The sequence below is a fragment of the Epinephelus moara genome, chromosome 3, assembly GCF_006386435.1.
Source record: "Epinephelus moara isolate mb chromosome 3, YSFRI_EMoa_1.0, whole genome shotgun sequence".
NCBI lineage: Eukaryota > Metazoa > Chordata > Actinopteri > Perciformes > Serranidae > Epinephelus > Epinephelus moara.
The window spans coordinates 32,994,191-33,011,013 of record NC_065508.1 but is presented as its reverse complement, the minus strand read 5'-3'; positions in this window follow the sequence as shown (position 1 = coordinate 33,011,013).

Genomic DNA, 16,823 nt, shown 5'->3' with positions numbered 1-16,823 from the left:
AAGCTGGCTGAAGCTCATGGCAAGCAACCTTTATCACCATCCCAACTGTCTGCTCCCAGCAAGAAACCATGCTCAATGGCAAAGAAAAGAAGTGATCAAAACATTAGCTTGGCATTCCACCAATGAGGACAGCTCTTTTGCAAATAAAGACATGACGTTTTACGCTAAACTTGCAATATTTCTTTTAGACTGGTGACATGTAACAATGGTTATTCAGCAAAAGTGCAAATAATGACAACAAAAAGTTTGTGGGTTTTTTTCAGTTTTGCTAAAATTGAGCAAAACAAGCTAAACGTAAACTAAAGGCAGATGCCACACAAGAAGATTATAAGATAGCAGTGTTATTTTGACCGTCTCCTGGAGTTTCAGCAGTTTGGTTGAAATTTGCATATTCCTGCCCTGCTGTTAGTAGTTGGCTTGGAGCAAGCAGCAACCTCAGCGACTGAAAAATTTAGTAAACTAGTCCATACCCACTGAGTACAGCATACCATACCATGACTTAGTCATACCAAAAATTAGAAAAAAAACACAACAACATTGGGCCACAGGGGGAGCCACAGCAATCGGTCGCATTTTAGCCATTTTTAAGCATTTTTCTGTTGTTATAGCGCCACCCAGTTGCCAATTAGAGTTAAATTTTGAGGCTAACTGTTCTAGTAAAAATCGATATGGCGGTTAGGCCAAGATAAGAAATTAGCTCTCTAGCGCCCCCATTTTGTTTGATGGGGTCAATAATGGAGGGGTCCCCTCAGATTATGTGTGGTCATATGTCTACAAAGTTGCGTGGTGATGGGTGAAACCCTTGAGATGTTATACACCTTTATGTGATGAGCCACGTTCTCCGCAATATTCATTACCTTAAAGAAGCTCAGTTTTAGTGAGTTTGCCAACTTTTGCCAAGAGGGAACTTTAGATATTGGTCCCTAGATTATGTTCACCGAGTTTCATGCAGATCGGTCAAACTTCCTAGGAAGAGATCGATTTTAAGTGTTTTTCAAAAAATTCAAAATGGCGGAAAATCTATATAACCGGAAGTTACGGGTTCTTGAGACAAATTTGTTCCTCATGAGGAGAGGCATCTCAAAGTTTCAGGTCTCTACGACATACGGGGCATGAGATATGCCCATTCAAAGTTTACAATTTCAATCGGTAGCTTCGGTCAATTGATGTAATATTGCTTCATTCGATCTTCCCATGACCCTCTACCACTGTGCCAAATTTCACATGGAGTGACCAAGTCAGTCAGGAGGAAAACATGGAACAGACACATCCACAGACACACCCACAGAGAGATAGACAGAGTTTTCGTCATTATATAGTAAGAATAGTAAGATTCAGAAGTGCCAAAAGCTGCATTTTTCAGTCAGTCCCCAAAGACCCCAGTGTTAAAATGCCAAACTTTTACAGCAGAAGTGAAAGTGATTATAGTCTGGTACAAAAGAACGGTTTTGGTCCCTACGGCTAATTTTAACATTTATGACAACTGAGTGAATTTTTACATAACTCACCCGTTTGTATTTTATTAAGGCCCAAAGTTATGTATATTTAAGGGTGGAGCCACTTGAGTGACAGGCTGTCACCACCCCTGGCTCCTCCACAGCTCTACCCTCTCGTCCGAATATGGTCACTTCACTTCTGATTGCAAAAAACCAAGATGGCAATGAAATGCCGAACTCGAGGCTTCAACACGGCTGTCCACAAACCAATGGCATCGATACATTTCTTATTTAAGCTATACAGTCTGTGACTTGGAGGTGAAAGGGTGCCCCCCATTAATTAGGCGCATGGGGCTACATATTACACATTATACCTTTAACATTCTTAGTATGGACAGGAACAGTGAGAGCTATAAGTGTCACAGCCTTTGGTAGAGCCTGCCTAACTTGTTTCTTTCCATGTCTCCTGTCTCCTTCTGACAGTATCAGTAGTGTTTCAGCATGCCTTTAATGGCTTGCCCTCTGCCACTCTTGGGAGGCTCTAGAGTAAGTGCTATACGAGGAGAAAGACTTCTACAGATGATGGGAGGTGACGTGTCCTCCTTTTCGCTCCTTGCACTGACTCAAAGAAGGCAGGCAGGATCGTGATCAAAAACTGTTTTTATCACAAAAAATTTTTTTTTATATATCTCAGTCTTGTTAAAGATTAGACTCAGATTTTCCCACACTTAGGATCTCCGTCACATTATTATTTACTTGTGTGGTAAGTGTCCTGTTGTAATTAAATTCTGCCTTTCCAGTCCTATGTCATACTTGTGTGGCTTACAGGCATCTTGTGATGAATCAGAATGTTTCTAGTTATGGTCATTAGCTGAATAGGGGAGTTGTTCCAACACAATGGCTTCCCTTTGTGGTAGGTCATGAGGTCTGGCTCCACGTCGACGCCTTCAAACTGGATGGTCTGTGTTGTTGACCAGGATCACATGGACCTTCCCAACAGCACTTTCAGACAAGACTCACTCATTTAGAGGAATGGCACCTTCACCCCTAATATAGTCATCACATCCCTTTCCGCTTCATGGCTTGTTCACGGTCCAGCGCCTCCTTCCACAATCCCTTTCTCTCCGCCTGATATCTCAGTCCACTCACTTATTCACTCTCTTGCTCATATAGACCAAAACTCACAGGGACACTCAGCCTAAATTGCCTGCAGCTCAAAGCCACTTGTTTCTGAAGCATTGCAGCACATGTGCACGGAGTGAACGTAATCTGAGGAAGTGTCATGGAATGAATTTAATGTCCACCCTATGTCCAACAAAAAGGACCTTACTTTTTTCATACCATGTTACATAGTAATTTTCTAGATGTTGTGTATGTTATGTTTGAACAGCATTTTGATAAAAAAAACAAAAACAAAACACATAATAATTAAAGGCCCTACAAACCTATGCATAAGTATTCAATGACTCTGTCTTATTAGCAGAGGTGGAACCAATTCATTGTTTTGCAAGTCACAATTAAGTCTCAAGTCTTTGCACTCAGGTCCCAAATCAAGACAGACAAGTCCTGAGTCATGTCCCAAGTCAAGACTCTCAAGTACCGAGTCAAATCTCAAGTCTTAAACTTTGAGTCCTGAACAAGTCGTAATGGCCTCCTCACCAAATGTAATGCCAATATACTAATATGATAAATTTACAAAAAATCAAGAATGCTTTTCAAAATTTGTATTTCCTCGTAAAAAAAAAAAGTTGGAAGTTGTGTGCTTCTGTCTTAATCAAAGGCACCCACACAAATGTAATCAATGACTGGCTAATTAGCACAGATGGAACCAAGTCACTGTTTAGCAAGTCATACCAAGTCTAAAGTTGTTGCACTCAAGTCCCAAGTCCTAAACTTTGAGTCCTGAACAAATCATAATGCACTCTCCACCAAATGTAATGCTATTTTAAAAGTGGAGCATAAGCTCAGTATTAGCTTGCTAACTATGTTAATATTAGCCTCGACTCAAACTTTTTTGTATACTTTATATGTAAAACACACAGTTAGAGGTTGGTGCAACTCCATCTGTAATTTTAGACCCATACATTTTGCATACTACTGTTCATTTTTTGATGACCCCTGCTTAGTTTTTCTACACAAATGAACTTAAATTTGTCAATGTTTTTTTCTTAATTTTTCTTGTTACTTCTTCCTTGTTCTCTGCTGCAACTTCACTGACTGCTGTCGAATTGGTTCAAAACAAATGGGATCTGTGGAATTAAGTGTGGACTTGCTGGGAATGAATACCATTAACACCAGTTAATCTAGGAAATGAAAGAAAATGAACTGATTTGTTGCATCTTTTTTTACACAACATACTTTTTAATCTTTGGACTTGGGGGGAAGTATCAAATATTTTTTAAGTCAAAAAGTCCAAGTCCAATTGAAGTCATGAGTCATTGGTGTTAAAGTCCAAGTCGAATTGCAAGTCTTTTTGATTTTGTCAAGTTGAGTCTGAAGTCACTGAATTTGTGACACGAGTCTGCCTTGTGTCTAGGTCATGTGACAAAAATCCACTGCTACTTAGACCTGGGAATTAGTCCATGCTATCACAAACCCTTGAACAAAAATGATGTAAATCATCCCACCCTGCTGTGTGTGAAAGCCTTAAAGGCCTTATAGGTGCAACACAGCTTACAGGAGCAGGAGGGAGCTGTCAAACAGTGTGTAAATTCCCCCAGTTTTTAGGAGAGGTCTAATCGGTCAACATGAGTGAAAGCACCTGTGAGTGTGAAGATTTAGGATTAATCTAATACGTTAATTACACTAGTGCTTCAAAGGTGATTATTCCCACTAAGCCACTCCCCTGGCTGTGAATCAGTCTTGACTAAAATGGCGAAAAGCTCAGCTGTACACTGTGGGGTTAACATGAAGAAGAAAAAAGAAGATGTGTTCATGTTTTCTTCTATTAAACCATTTTGCCTTAGCCTGGAAACCCACACCCAAATCTAGAAAGATTTAGGGTCTGGCCATGAGTAATTAAAATGGCCCAACTCGAGGGGCAGCACCTAGCCTCGCGTCACCAGGCTCTTCAAGCGAAGAGTCTGGTGTCTATTCACTCTGAATTTTGTCTGGATTCTGGTTCCGGTCTAGGAAGCGGATGCGGTATTCACCAAATTCACCAAACTAAAAGTGTTCACCATAGTAAAACTTTAAATTCTGGTGCACCATCGATTTGGGGTGATGAGGGGTGTAAGAAAATCGATTAACTTAATGGCTTGGGGCTTTTCTTGTAAATTATATTCTTTAAATTAAAAGTTTCACCGCATTTTTATTAGCTTGGTGCTTTTATTTTTATGGAAAGGCACATCCATCGAATTCTGGATCCTGTCTCACTCGCCCTGGTTCCGTTTCCTTACCAAAACAGCCACTAACGGCCCCAGACTAGGCAGCACCAAGCATGCATTTGTAAATATCACTGCACGCAATTGGATAACACTACGACCAATCAGAACAATACACAGGGTGACGTATCCAGAGCGCTACCAGTGGAGCTAACTGGTAGATTAGACCAGAGATATTGGATAAAGGAGATACCCCACCATCGGCTTATCCAATGTTAAGAAAACGGTTACTCTTCCTGTCTCCTAAGTGGGCGTGGTTAGCTCTCCCTCCAATCAGAGCCTGTTCTCCCTCAAACAAAGTAAACTTTCTCTTGATCTGTGCCGATGAAAAATGCAGCTTTAGTGTCAGAATGTTGGTAAGATTTGTGGCTTGTGGAAAATAAACCCAATATTTACTTTAGTGACTATAGGGCGAAAGAATTGACCATAAATTGTGATCACGTTCATTTTCCTCATTGACGACAATACATTCAGAGCTGCCGCAAGTCGCCTACGGGGGCGTGGCGCTGACGTCACTGAATCAGGAAGTGAGCTGAGTGAGCTATCTTGCTTTATCCAATATCTCTGATTAGACTCTTGTCGTATCCGGTCAGCAAAACAGCAAAAACGTCCTTCTTGCAAAGGAAAGACTTGAGCGCCGTCTTCTGTTCCTCTTTTATTGAAAAAGCCAAGTCTAACTCGTTCACTGTAGCGGCCAAAGCTGTTTCAAACAACTGGTGTTCATCCGTAGCCATCTTGCAATGCTCACTGACTGATTCCGGACTTTGTCGTCGCAGCGCTGTCGTCATCTGTTTAACTCGCCTCTGACCCGCCTATATCAGATACACCGATGTGATTGGTGCAGCTCGGTTTCATGAGCATAGGGAATGAGCATCATTACTGATAGCCAAAGTTACTCACTGAGCAGATTCAAATTGTGCTCTTGCGAGAACTCTGGATTTCCAAGGTAATTTTTACCTAAGGCATCACACACAATAATACCTGTTTGTAAAGCTCAGCACTGACTGCGGTTTGATGTTTGATGTTTTTTAGCAGCTCATGGTGCAAAATGTCTGCATGAACTACCACATATCTGAGCAACAATGTGTATTATATAGTGTGGTGATTAGTCTACATTTATCCAGCTGAGTTCCATTTGGTAATGGTAAAGAAATTATTAGTATTTTTTTTTACATGCAAATGACAAAATTTACCTGAAATCATCATGAACATTATTAATAGTTTCTGCATGTAAAATTGGGAATACTGATTCCTCACAGGCAGCTGATATCAAGGGCTGATGGTTTGCAGTTCTGAACAAACACCTAAAAAGCAAGAGAGAGACGGCTTCTATTGGCTTATTGGCTATCCTCCAGCTCTCCAGCTACACTTTGTTTTCCAGGAAGTAGTAAACTGTTTACGAAAAGAAGGTTTGTCAGCTGATTAGTAAATCCATTTAATATGAGCCAGGTGTCAACGTGCTCAGGTGTCACTGAACCACAACTAATGCCTCCATCATATTATGGCCACAGGGGCTTTGGCTAAACTGAGAGTAAACAATGGACACAAAGACTACTTAATGACAAGCCATCATGACTATGAAACATTGCATCAAATAATTTAAATTTTCTACATTTTTTTTCCAGTTCAATGTCTCTACATAGTAATGACTTCATCTCATCAAAGCAGGCTGTCACTCTGAAATCTCTAATGGGGGACATTTTCACTTTACAAAATAAATACTAACAATAACACTAACAATGGCTGAATTCCATTTTCCCTGCTGCATCAAGACAAAATGAAACATCTAGACTGTTCTTTGAGTCTGTCTTTTTATACAGTTTTCGACAACCGCTGTGACAAATGAGCATTTGGTTATAGAGTGAGAGATGCAATGATATTGTTGATGTGCTCATGTTGGAGCTGGATTTAGAGGTGTGCTGGGGTTAAGATTCTTAGCTGTCTTTAAGTCCCATGGCTTTTCCCCTGAAAAACCTATTTCACCTCACACACATTAGGAGCAGGTTTAAGGCAGATGCCCAGGTAAGGTTTAAGGATTATGTCAGCAATCTACCAGTGTGTGTGTGTGTGTGTGTGTGTGTGTGTGTGTGTGTGTGTGCGTGTGAGAACACGTCATCACACAAATATGGTGTGTTTTGTTGTTGCTGAATTGATCCAAGAAACAGGATAATCCATTAAAGTTACAAATGATGGGACAAAATTCTACAAAAGACACTTTCTTCATTTACTTGTTCCAACAAAAGCCAAGATGCTTGCACATTTTGGGGAAACTGCGTAAAAATGTTTGAAAAACTCGGCTTTGTTGAGTGTAACAAGTGCAGCACGATGCTGGTATAGGACAGCAAAAAGACGGGGACCTCAACCCTTAAGAGGCACATGACAAAGGCTTGCCATGGAAAGAAAGACGTGAGTCAGCCTTCAATGTCCACGTTCGTATCCTTAAAAAAATGTCGGGTTTAAACCGGGCTCGGGCCATAATTACAGTTAAAGGGCTGGGCCAGCCCAATCTAAGCTCTACACTAAACACAAAGTCAACTGGAGTAAAGTCTGTGCTGCATTCAGGCGTTGTCACGAAAATTACATAATCCAGCACTTGCTGCTCCTGCTGCCCCCCACACATCGTGACAAAGTGCTGCTCCGGGCAAAAGCCCATTCGGCCCATATCAGGATCCGCTACTGTTTACCTATCAAAACAAGGCTGTGAAAAAGTTACATAGCTGTTAAGTTGCTTATAGCTAAGCATTAGCTCACCAACTATGTTAATTTAGCATCTATTCATCATCCTTTGTGTAACTTGTTGAGTGTTTTAGGTTCTAGGTTTTTTTTATTTTTGCACAAAAAAAATATAAAATACAACATAAAAATAAAATATACTATAGAAAATACAGTGCAGGAAGAGGCAAAAAGCTGATTGGCTTATTTGAAGCCTCCACTGAATACAATTAAAATGACAGTGTCAAGGATACATAAATAATATACAAAGCATAAAAATTACAGTAAAGATAAAAAACAACTGGAAATTAGATACAGAAAGCTTTCAAATGGGCTAAATGTTTTGCTACAAAGCTTTAATTAAATGTTCTCTTAGATGTCTTTTGAAACATGTTGCTGATGAACAATTACTTGCAATTTGAGAAAAACTATTCCATAATTTTGTGCCTCTAAATCTAATAGAAAATTGGCTTCTGCAAGTGAGACATTTTGGAGGATGGAGAACTGATGACGGACGTGTAGTATATGAATGAACAAGAAAATTTGCTACGAAGTAAGTCCTTAACTGTTCTGGGATATTTTCTTCAGTTGAGCAGAGAATCTTATAAATAAAAACACATATTTTAAAAACATTAATAACATAAATTGTAAGGATCTGAAGATTCTGAAATAAAGAGGCAGAAGGTTGATTGGGATGCAATTCTAACAAAGCGTTTCTGAAGGGTCAAAATCTTTTGGAGAGTAGTGGGATATGTACTCCCCCAAACTAAATTGCAATATGAAAGATGAGGATAAATTAAACTGTAATGGAGAGTAAGAAGACAATTTCTAGTGATAAGATGGCCAGCCTTCCTTATTATACCAACAGATTTATTTATTTTTCTACTAACACAATCAATTTGTTCTCTCCAGCTCAGACCCTCATCAATGATAATTCCCAGGAATCTTGTTGTTGATACCTGGGGCATCTCAATGGACTCAACTGTAATGTGAGATAAATCCATATTATAGGATTTTCTGCTGATAAAAATAATAAAATTAGATTTTTTAATGTTTAGAGATAATTTATTTATTTTAAACCATGCAACGTAGGCACTTAAACCAACATTTGCATTTTCAATCAATGAACTAAAGTTTGAGTGTGAGAGAACAAGAGTTGTGTCGTCTGCAAACATGATAGAAGAGAAGAGATTTGAAACATTTGCTAAATCATTTATATAAATGAGAAATAATAGTGGTCCAAGAATGGATCCCTGTGGAACCCCACAGTGTAGTTTAGCTCTGTAAGAATAGCATCCCTTAACACAAACAAACTGAGCTCTGTTAGAAACATAATTTGTCAACCATTTATGAGTAACATCCTGAAAACCATATTTATATAACTTAGCCAATAAGATATTGTGATTTACAGTATCAAATGCTTTAGAGAAGTTGAAGAAATTACTACAAACAAATTCATTGTTTTCAAGAGCAGATGTAACCTTGTCAATCAGTGTAGTTGGAGGACGTATGCCTCTGTCTTCATCAGAGGCCCAACACACCCATGCAAATATATTCAATGACTCTGGCTAATTAGCACAGATGGAACCAAGTCACTATTTTGCAAGTCTTAAGTAAGTTTCAAGTTGTTGCACTCTAGTCCCAAGTCCAGTCCCAAGCCCTAAACTTTGACGCACTCTGCACCAAATGTGGCCTAATGCTATTTTAACAATGGAGTAATAACGTTAACTTAGTATTAGCTCGCTAGCCTCGATTCACACTTCTTTGCGTACTTTAAATGTAAAATGCAGTTCGAGGTTGGTGCATCTCCGTTTTTGACCCTCACATTTTGCATACTGAATTTAATTTTTTGATGACCTCTGCTTGGTTTTTGTACGTGAATAAACATATATTTGCTCTCATTTTTCCAACTGGCATTTACAGGGTAAAGTTACTTCTTTATGGTCCTCTCCTGCAACTTCATTGATTGCTGTTGTATTAGTTCAAAACAAAGGGGATCTGGGGAATTATCTGTGGACTTCCTGGAAATGAAAACTGTTAACATCAGTTAATTTAGGAAGTGAAAGAAAATGAATGTTTTGTTTTGTACTTTTTACATAACATACTTTTTAATGTTTGGACTTGGGGGAAAGTATCAAATATTTTTCAAGTCAAAAGTCCAAGTCCAAGTGAAGTCATGAGTCATTGGTGTTAAAGTCCAAGTCCAGTTGCAAGTTTCTTTTGATTTTGTCAAGTTGAGTCTAAAGTCATTAAATTTGTGACTCGTGTCTGACTCGAGCCCAAGACATGTGACAAAAATCCACATCTCTGCTAATCAGACCTCTGGTCAGGTAGAAACTGGGTCAAGCTATAATGGAAATTAGTCCATGCTATCACAAACCCTTAAACAAAAATGATGTAAATCATCCCACCCTGCTGTGTGTGAAAGCCTTAAAGGCCTTATAGGTGCAACACAGCTTACAGGAGCAGGAGGGAGCTGTCAAACAGTGATTCCCCCAGTTTTTAGGAGAGGTCTAATCGGTCAACATGAGTGAAAGCACCTGTGAGTGTGAAGATTTAGGATTAATCTAATACGTTAATTACACTAGTGCTTCAAAGGTGATTATTCCCACTAAGCCACTCCCCTGGCTGTGAATCAGTCTTGACTAAAATGACGATAAGCTCAGCTGTACACTGTGGGGTTAACATGAAGAAGAAAACAAAAGAAGATGTGTTCATGTTTTCTACTATTAAACCATTTTGCCTAAGGCATCACACGCAATAATACCTGTTTGTAAAGCTCAGCACTGACTGCGGTTTGATGTTTGATGTTTTAGCAGCTCATGGTGCAAAATGTCTGCATGAACTACCACATATCTGAGTAACAATGTGTATTATATAGTGTGGTGATTAGTCTACATTTATCCAGCTGAGTTCCATTTGGTAATGGTAAAGAAATTATTAGTATTTTTTTTTACATGCAAATGACAAAATTTACCTGAAATCATCATGAACATTATTAATAGTTTCTGCATGTAAAATTGGGAATACTGATTCCTCACAGGCAGCTGATATCAAGGGCTGATGGTTTGCAGTTCTGAACAAACACCTAAAAAGCAAGAGAGAGACGGCTTCTATTGGCTTATTGGCTATCCTCCAGCTCTCCAGCTACACTTTGTTTTCCAGGAAGTAGTAAACTGTTTACGAAAAGAAGGTTTGTCAGCTGATTAGTAAATCCATTTAATATGAGCCAGGTGTCAACGTGCTCAGGTGTCACTGAACCACAACTAATGCCTCCATCATATTATGGCCACAGGGGCTTTGGCTAAACTGAGAGTAAACAATGGACACAAAGACTACTTAATGACAAGCCATCATGACTATGAAACATTGCATCAAATAATTTAAATTTTCTACATTTTTTTTCCAGTTCAATGTCTCTACATAGTAATGACTTCATCTCATCAAAGCAGGCTGTCACTCTGAAATCTCTAATGGTGGACATTTTCACTTTACGAAATAAATACTTACTATAACACTAACAATGGCTGAATTCCATTTTCCCTGCTGCATCAAGACAAAAGGAATCATCTAGACTGTTCTTTGAGTCTGTCTTTTTATACAGTTTTAGACAACTGTTGGAGCTGGATTTAGAGGTGTGTTGGGGTTAAGATTCTTAGCTGTCTTTAAGTCCCATGGCTTTTCCCCTGAAAAACCTATTTCACCTCAAACACATTAGGAGCAGGTTTAAGGCAGATTTGCACGTCCGGATGTAAGGATTATGTCAGCAATCTACCAGTGTGTGAGAGAACACGTCATCACACAAGCATGGCGTGTTTTGTTGTTGCTGAATTGATCCAAGAACCAGGATGATCCATTAAAGTTACAAATGATGGGACAAAATCATAGTTACTTTCTTCATTTACTTGTTCCAACAAAAGCCAAGGTGCTTGCACATTTTGGGGAAATTGCATAAAAATGTTTGAAAAACCCTGACCTGAGTATTCAGCTAAAAAACCTGAGAAGATTTCATGGGGAATAGTGTGACACAATGATTAGCTATCCAAGTTGCCGTGCTGAGAAGTTTATAGTGTGTCAAGGCATCATTCATTCATTCATTCATCTTCTAACCGCTTCATCCTCTTGAGGGTCGCGGGGGGGCTGGAGCCTATCCCAGCTGACATCGGGCGAGAGGCAGGGTACACCCTGGACAGGTCGCCAGACTATCGCAGGGCTGACACATAGAGACAAACAACCATTCACGCTCACATTCACACCTACGGACAATTTAGAGTTATCAATTAACCTAGTCCCCAATCTGCATGTCTTTGGACTGTGGGAGGAAGCCGGAGTGCCCGGAGAGAACCCACGCTGACACGGGGAGAACATGCAAACTCCGCACAGAAGGGCTCCCACGCCCGGGATCGAACCAGCAACCCTCTTGCTGTGAGGCCGCCCCTGTGTCAAGGCATCCTTTTTGTTAAAGTAGTTTTGACACCATATGTAACCATGGCAAAAGACGGTGTTTAATCCTCCTCTAATGTGTCCTTGCCAGCCATCATTGCTTTCAGACATTGATCTGACCTCCCATACCTTATAATGCTCTTACTCTGATCAAACCTCTGAAGCCTGGATTATAGCGCCATAGAGGGTCATCGCTGTGAACCACAGGTGAGAAGTGTCACACACAGGGCTTATATAAAACCCACTGTTGTGAGAAAGTCTATTAGCAGTCCCACTGACCTGATTGAACAGTGTGCAAGGCAGACCTTATTCTCATAAATCAGTGTCTCTAATTTGTGTGTCATGAATAAATACAAGAAAGTATTAATCAGTTTAAGTTTAAGTGGGACCCTAATGCTAAATTCAATTAGCCTCTCCTGCCCTACATACAGTATTCCTAAAGGGAAATGTGGACACACTGTCAGCACTGTTGTTGTCACACTCAATCAGTCTTTATACCTCCTAATAAAACCATTATATAGCCAGGAATCAAGTCAGCTTGGCTGATCATCAAGAAATTGAAATTTTCCCGTTTAACCACATCTTGTTTAGACTCATTGAGTCATAGCGTTATTAAAAATGTCACAGTTGGCATTATAGATTATGTCAGCTACAATGGTTCCTGTGAAACGTCTCTAATAAACCTAAAACAAAGTGTATAAGCAGTGGTATCATGCTTTTTGCTGGCAGAGTGATGCAAAATCAATCAAGATCAATCAAACCATCAAATGCAATAAACATTAAGTTCATAACTCTTTGGATTATATTTTTGTGGCGGGACTCAGACCATCTGGTACTGTCCAAGCCTTGAATTTTTGTCCCATGTGTGGTATTTTGGAGCCCAGCGCAGAGCACATGATGCACAAGTAGGAGAGGCACAAAGAGATGGGAGGTTTATTCAAATGCAGCGGAGCAAAACAATTTTTGGGTGGGCATTTTTGTGGAAAATGGATCTTAGACCTTCCACTGAGAATAGACATTTTAGAACCATAATGTCTATGATCCTCATGCAACGTCACTTTGCTGCAATTTTTATGTTTTACTAACAACAAAAAATGAAATAGACTACTCATAATGGACACAGTAATGCTTATGCTTGAAATGTAAATAAACTATTTTTTAACACTCCCCAGAGAGTATATGCATTTAAAAGCTGATTTATGTTGTATGAAAAGCTTCTTCTTCACTTTATTACATGCCTGCTGTTTTTGTCAATTGAGTCTGACTTTGACTTTGACTCTTGCCATGTTGCTTTAACATGGCTTGTTGGCTTGTTACGTTTCTCTGGGGGGGCGGTTAGGGGTTAACTACACTGTGTAGTGAAGCTTCATTCAGTGTAGACTATCTGGTAGTTTAGCTCACTACACTTTCCAACATTGCTTTACCCTGTTGATAATCTGCAGCCTCTGATTTGATTTGTGATGCACAGTGCCACAGCACAACTACCCACTGTGTTTTACTTTCATTAAATCATGTGCAAAAGATACAGAGCTGCTGCAAAATAACCGTGCAGACCTCTACACATGTCAGACAGTCAGTTATAGCTCAGTAATCTGCCTGTTGATGTGGGAGACATCAGATTACTTGAAGTCATTAATCCTGTGCATCACAGCTTCCTTTCCAACTAAAAAGAGAAAAAAGAAAATCAGCAAAAAAATCTGTGCATTCTTGATATGCATTGCATGATCAAACAGCTTTACCAAACCTGTTTTTAATTCATTTTTATTATCATTGTACCAATTCAATGTAAACCCATGCAATGCACCTCTGCATCATCCAGACAACAATATGATTTCCTGAAGAAGCTCTTTCCAATAGTTTAGCCCCTCATCATGTGACACTGTGATTGGGACAACCGTTTCACCCAAAGTTACACATATTTAAGGGTGGGCCCACTTAAGTGACAGACTGTCTGTCAGATTCACCCCTGGCTCCTCCAAAGCTCTACCCTCTTATTTAGATATGGTCACTTCTGGCTCCAAAAAACAAGATAGCGATGAAATGCAGAATTTGAGGCTTCCACACAGCCATCAACAAACCAATGGCTGATGTCAGTACATTTCACCGCCGAGCCACAGTCTGTGGATGGTTGTGTTGAAGAGACACCAACAAAGTTACTGACTGAGAATATGTTAAATAATCACCATACCCTCCAATCTATATTCAGCTCCCAACATCCCTTATGAACTTTGCACTGCACCGACACCTGCACCTGCACCAACATGAACCAAAATAACAGGTTCAGCCTTGGAGATGCCCAAACAAGACCTGCTGCTTTGCGCTAGAAATAGTGATCACAATAGAGCCCTTAAGTCTTAAAGAAAAGGAAAAAAAGGAATATGCCTGCACAAAATTTGAAAAATATAAATTGCACATATTTTAAAGAAAAGAATGAAAATGTGGGTAAAAGTGATTTATTTCTGTAAATCTGGCAAGACAGAGCAATTGCACATTTCATTTTAAAATCTAAAAACCTTTGTTTATTCAATTCTTGTACAAAGGAGCTCATCTGATAAGACAGGAGTGTCTGATTTTTCTTGCTGCCACTATTTTTCCTTTACTGTTTTTGTCATTGTGTTGATGCCAAATCTGGGTACGTGCACAAACACACAGATGCTCACAGATGCAAAAAAACACAGAAGGGAGAAGTGAAAAGAAACAGTTGACTCATCTCATTCCTAATTCCCTGCTGGCGATGGAGGCAGCTCTCAAGTCACTGAATTTGTATTGCTTGAATGTGTTGTCTTTTCACTTTGGATTAAGGTGAGAGTGAAGGCAAAGGGACATGCTGGGGCCTGGGAGCTGTCCGACGCCTCCTCTGTCACTGGCAGTGTGTCTGCTGCTTTTAACGGCAGCACTTTCACACACTCAACACAACCCCAGCTGTACAATACACATACACAGACACAAGCAACTCCAGCTAACCTGTAAAGACTATTAAGCTATTGACATTGGCACCGCCTTTTGCAGAGAAGCCCAAGAGTTGGTGACAGGGTGCCACTGAGTGCCACCATGCCTTCACACACAATACTGGGACACTGGTAGATAATACTAGATGACAAGGACAATGGATTGTGTTATGTGTGTATAAAAATGATTTCCCACTGATGCATAGAAATAACACTGATAAATGTGTTACTGCTTGTGTATCAGAACCTGTGTAGCAAAGTGACATAAATATAAATACAACAATATGAGGAAAAAAGTAGAATTATCACCTCATGATTGTATGCCTCAATGAACCAGTCAAATTGCAGTTAGCCCTGACAGTTAACAATGCTGCAAATAAGGATAGGCATACAGAGTGGTGCCCTGCTCCCACCTGGGCTCCTCTGACCACATCATCCTGTGCTTAAAGTCAACAAGCCCACACAGAAGACCATCACTGTGTGGCCCTGTGGAGCTATCCCTATGCTCCAGGACAGTTTTGATTGCACCAACGGGCAGGTATTCAGAGAAGCAGCAACTGGTGAGGGCGGGGTGGACCTGGAGGAATATGTGTCATCTGTTTATGGATACATCAGCAAACGTATTGATGATGTCACCACCACCACCAGGTAAAATAACCCTTTGTCCAAATTAGGAACCATGGCTGAATGGAGAGATGCGGTCTTTTCTGAAGGCACAGGACTCAATATAGAAGCACTGAGAGCAGGTGGTGGTAATTGTGATGATGAGTTGAGATGAAGAGGGAGCTGAGGATCTGGATGTGAAGAGGAGTGGGCTTTTGATGAGCTTGTCCTGGGCACTGGATAGGGTGACTGGAGGTGAATGGGTGACTGGAGGTGAATGGGTGACTGGAGGTGAATGGGTGACTGGAGGTGAATGGGGTGTAGGAGGGCGCTTCCGCCTCAAATGACAGCTGACAGGAGCAGAAAGGAGAACAGATTAGTTTGGCAGCAGTGACATGAATGGCTGAAGGAGATTATGGCAAAGTTTGATTGGCTAATTGGAAGAGGGAACACTCATAGCCAGCTTATTGGTGGAAGTGGTGGGAGTGGGATAGAGAGAGAACTGTGAATGGATATATCGTAAAGAAAATCTTCCTGATTGAACTTACGCTGAGCTTTATTAGTTTAACAGATGTGACAAAATAGGACAGGGGAAGGGAGAGAGCAAGATACTGAAAGTAATCTTGCAGTTTTGAACTTTCCCTAAACTGCATGTTGCAAAACATATTGAATCTACTGCATTTTTGCTCTTTGTGATGAAATAAAGTAAATAAAGAAAGTTGTTTTGCATGTGCTTTGGCTGTACATTACATCCTCAAAGACTGAATGAACAGAAGTATTTTTTCGTGTGAATCTCAAGATAATCTTGTTGGGGGAATTCAGGGTCACCATTAGCAGGGATGGGCAGTATTTCTATTACTTGTATTTAAAATATGTATTTCAATTACATTTGAGTATTTTGTAATTTGTATTTGATAAGGCCGATAAAAAGCAAATGTAATTTGTAACAAAATACTTTTGAGTGGAGTAATTTTGTATTTAAAATACTCAAAATACTTTCTCCACGAATCAAAAAACAAAAATAATAGGCTACACATTCTTATAATATTGGATGTAACAATATTTTTTTCTTTTTATATATATATATATATATTTTTATCTATATGTTTTTTTAAACTTGGGCCATTCAATATGCCCTTCAATGACCTAGTGGTCTGTTTTACTGGACTGTGCATAACATAGGAAATTGTATGTTGCTGTGGTTGATGCTTGGGATGAGTATGCTACAAATGATCTGCCTCACGTGGGATCAGTAAAGTTGTCTGAATCAGTTACAATGCAGTTACTTCTGGTCTCTA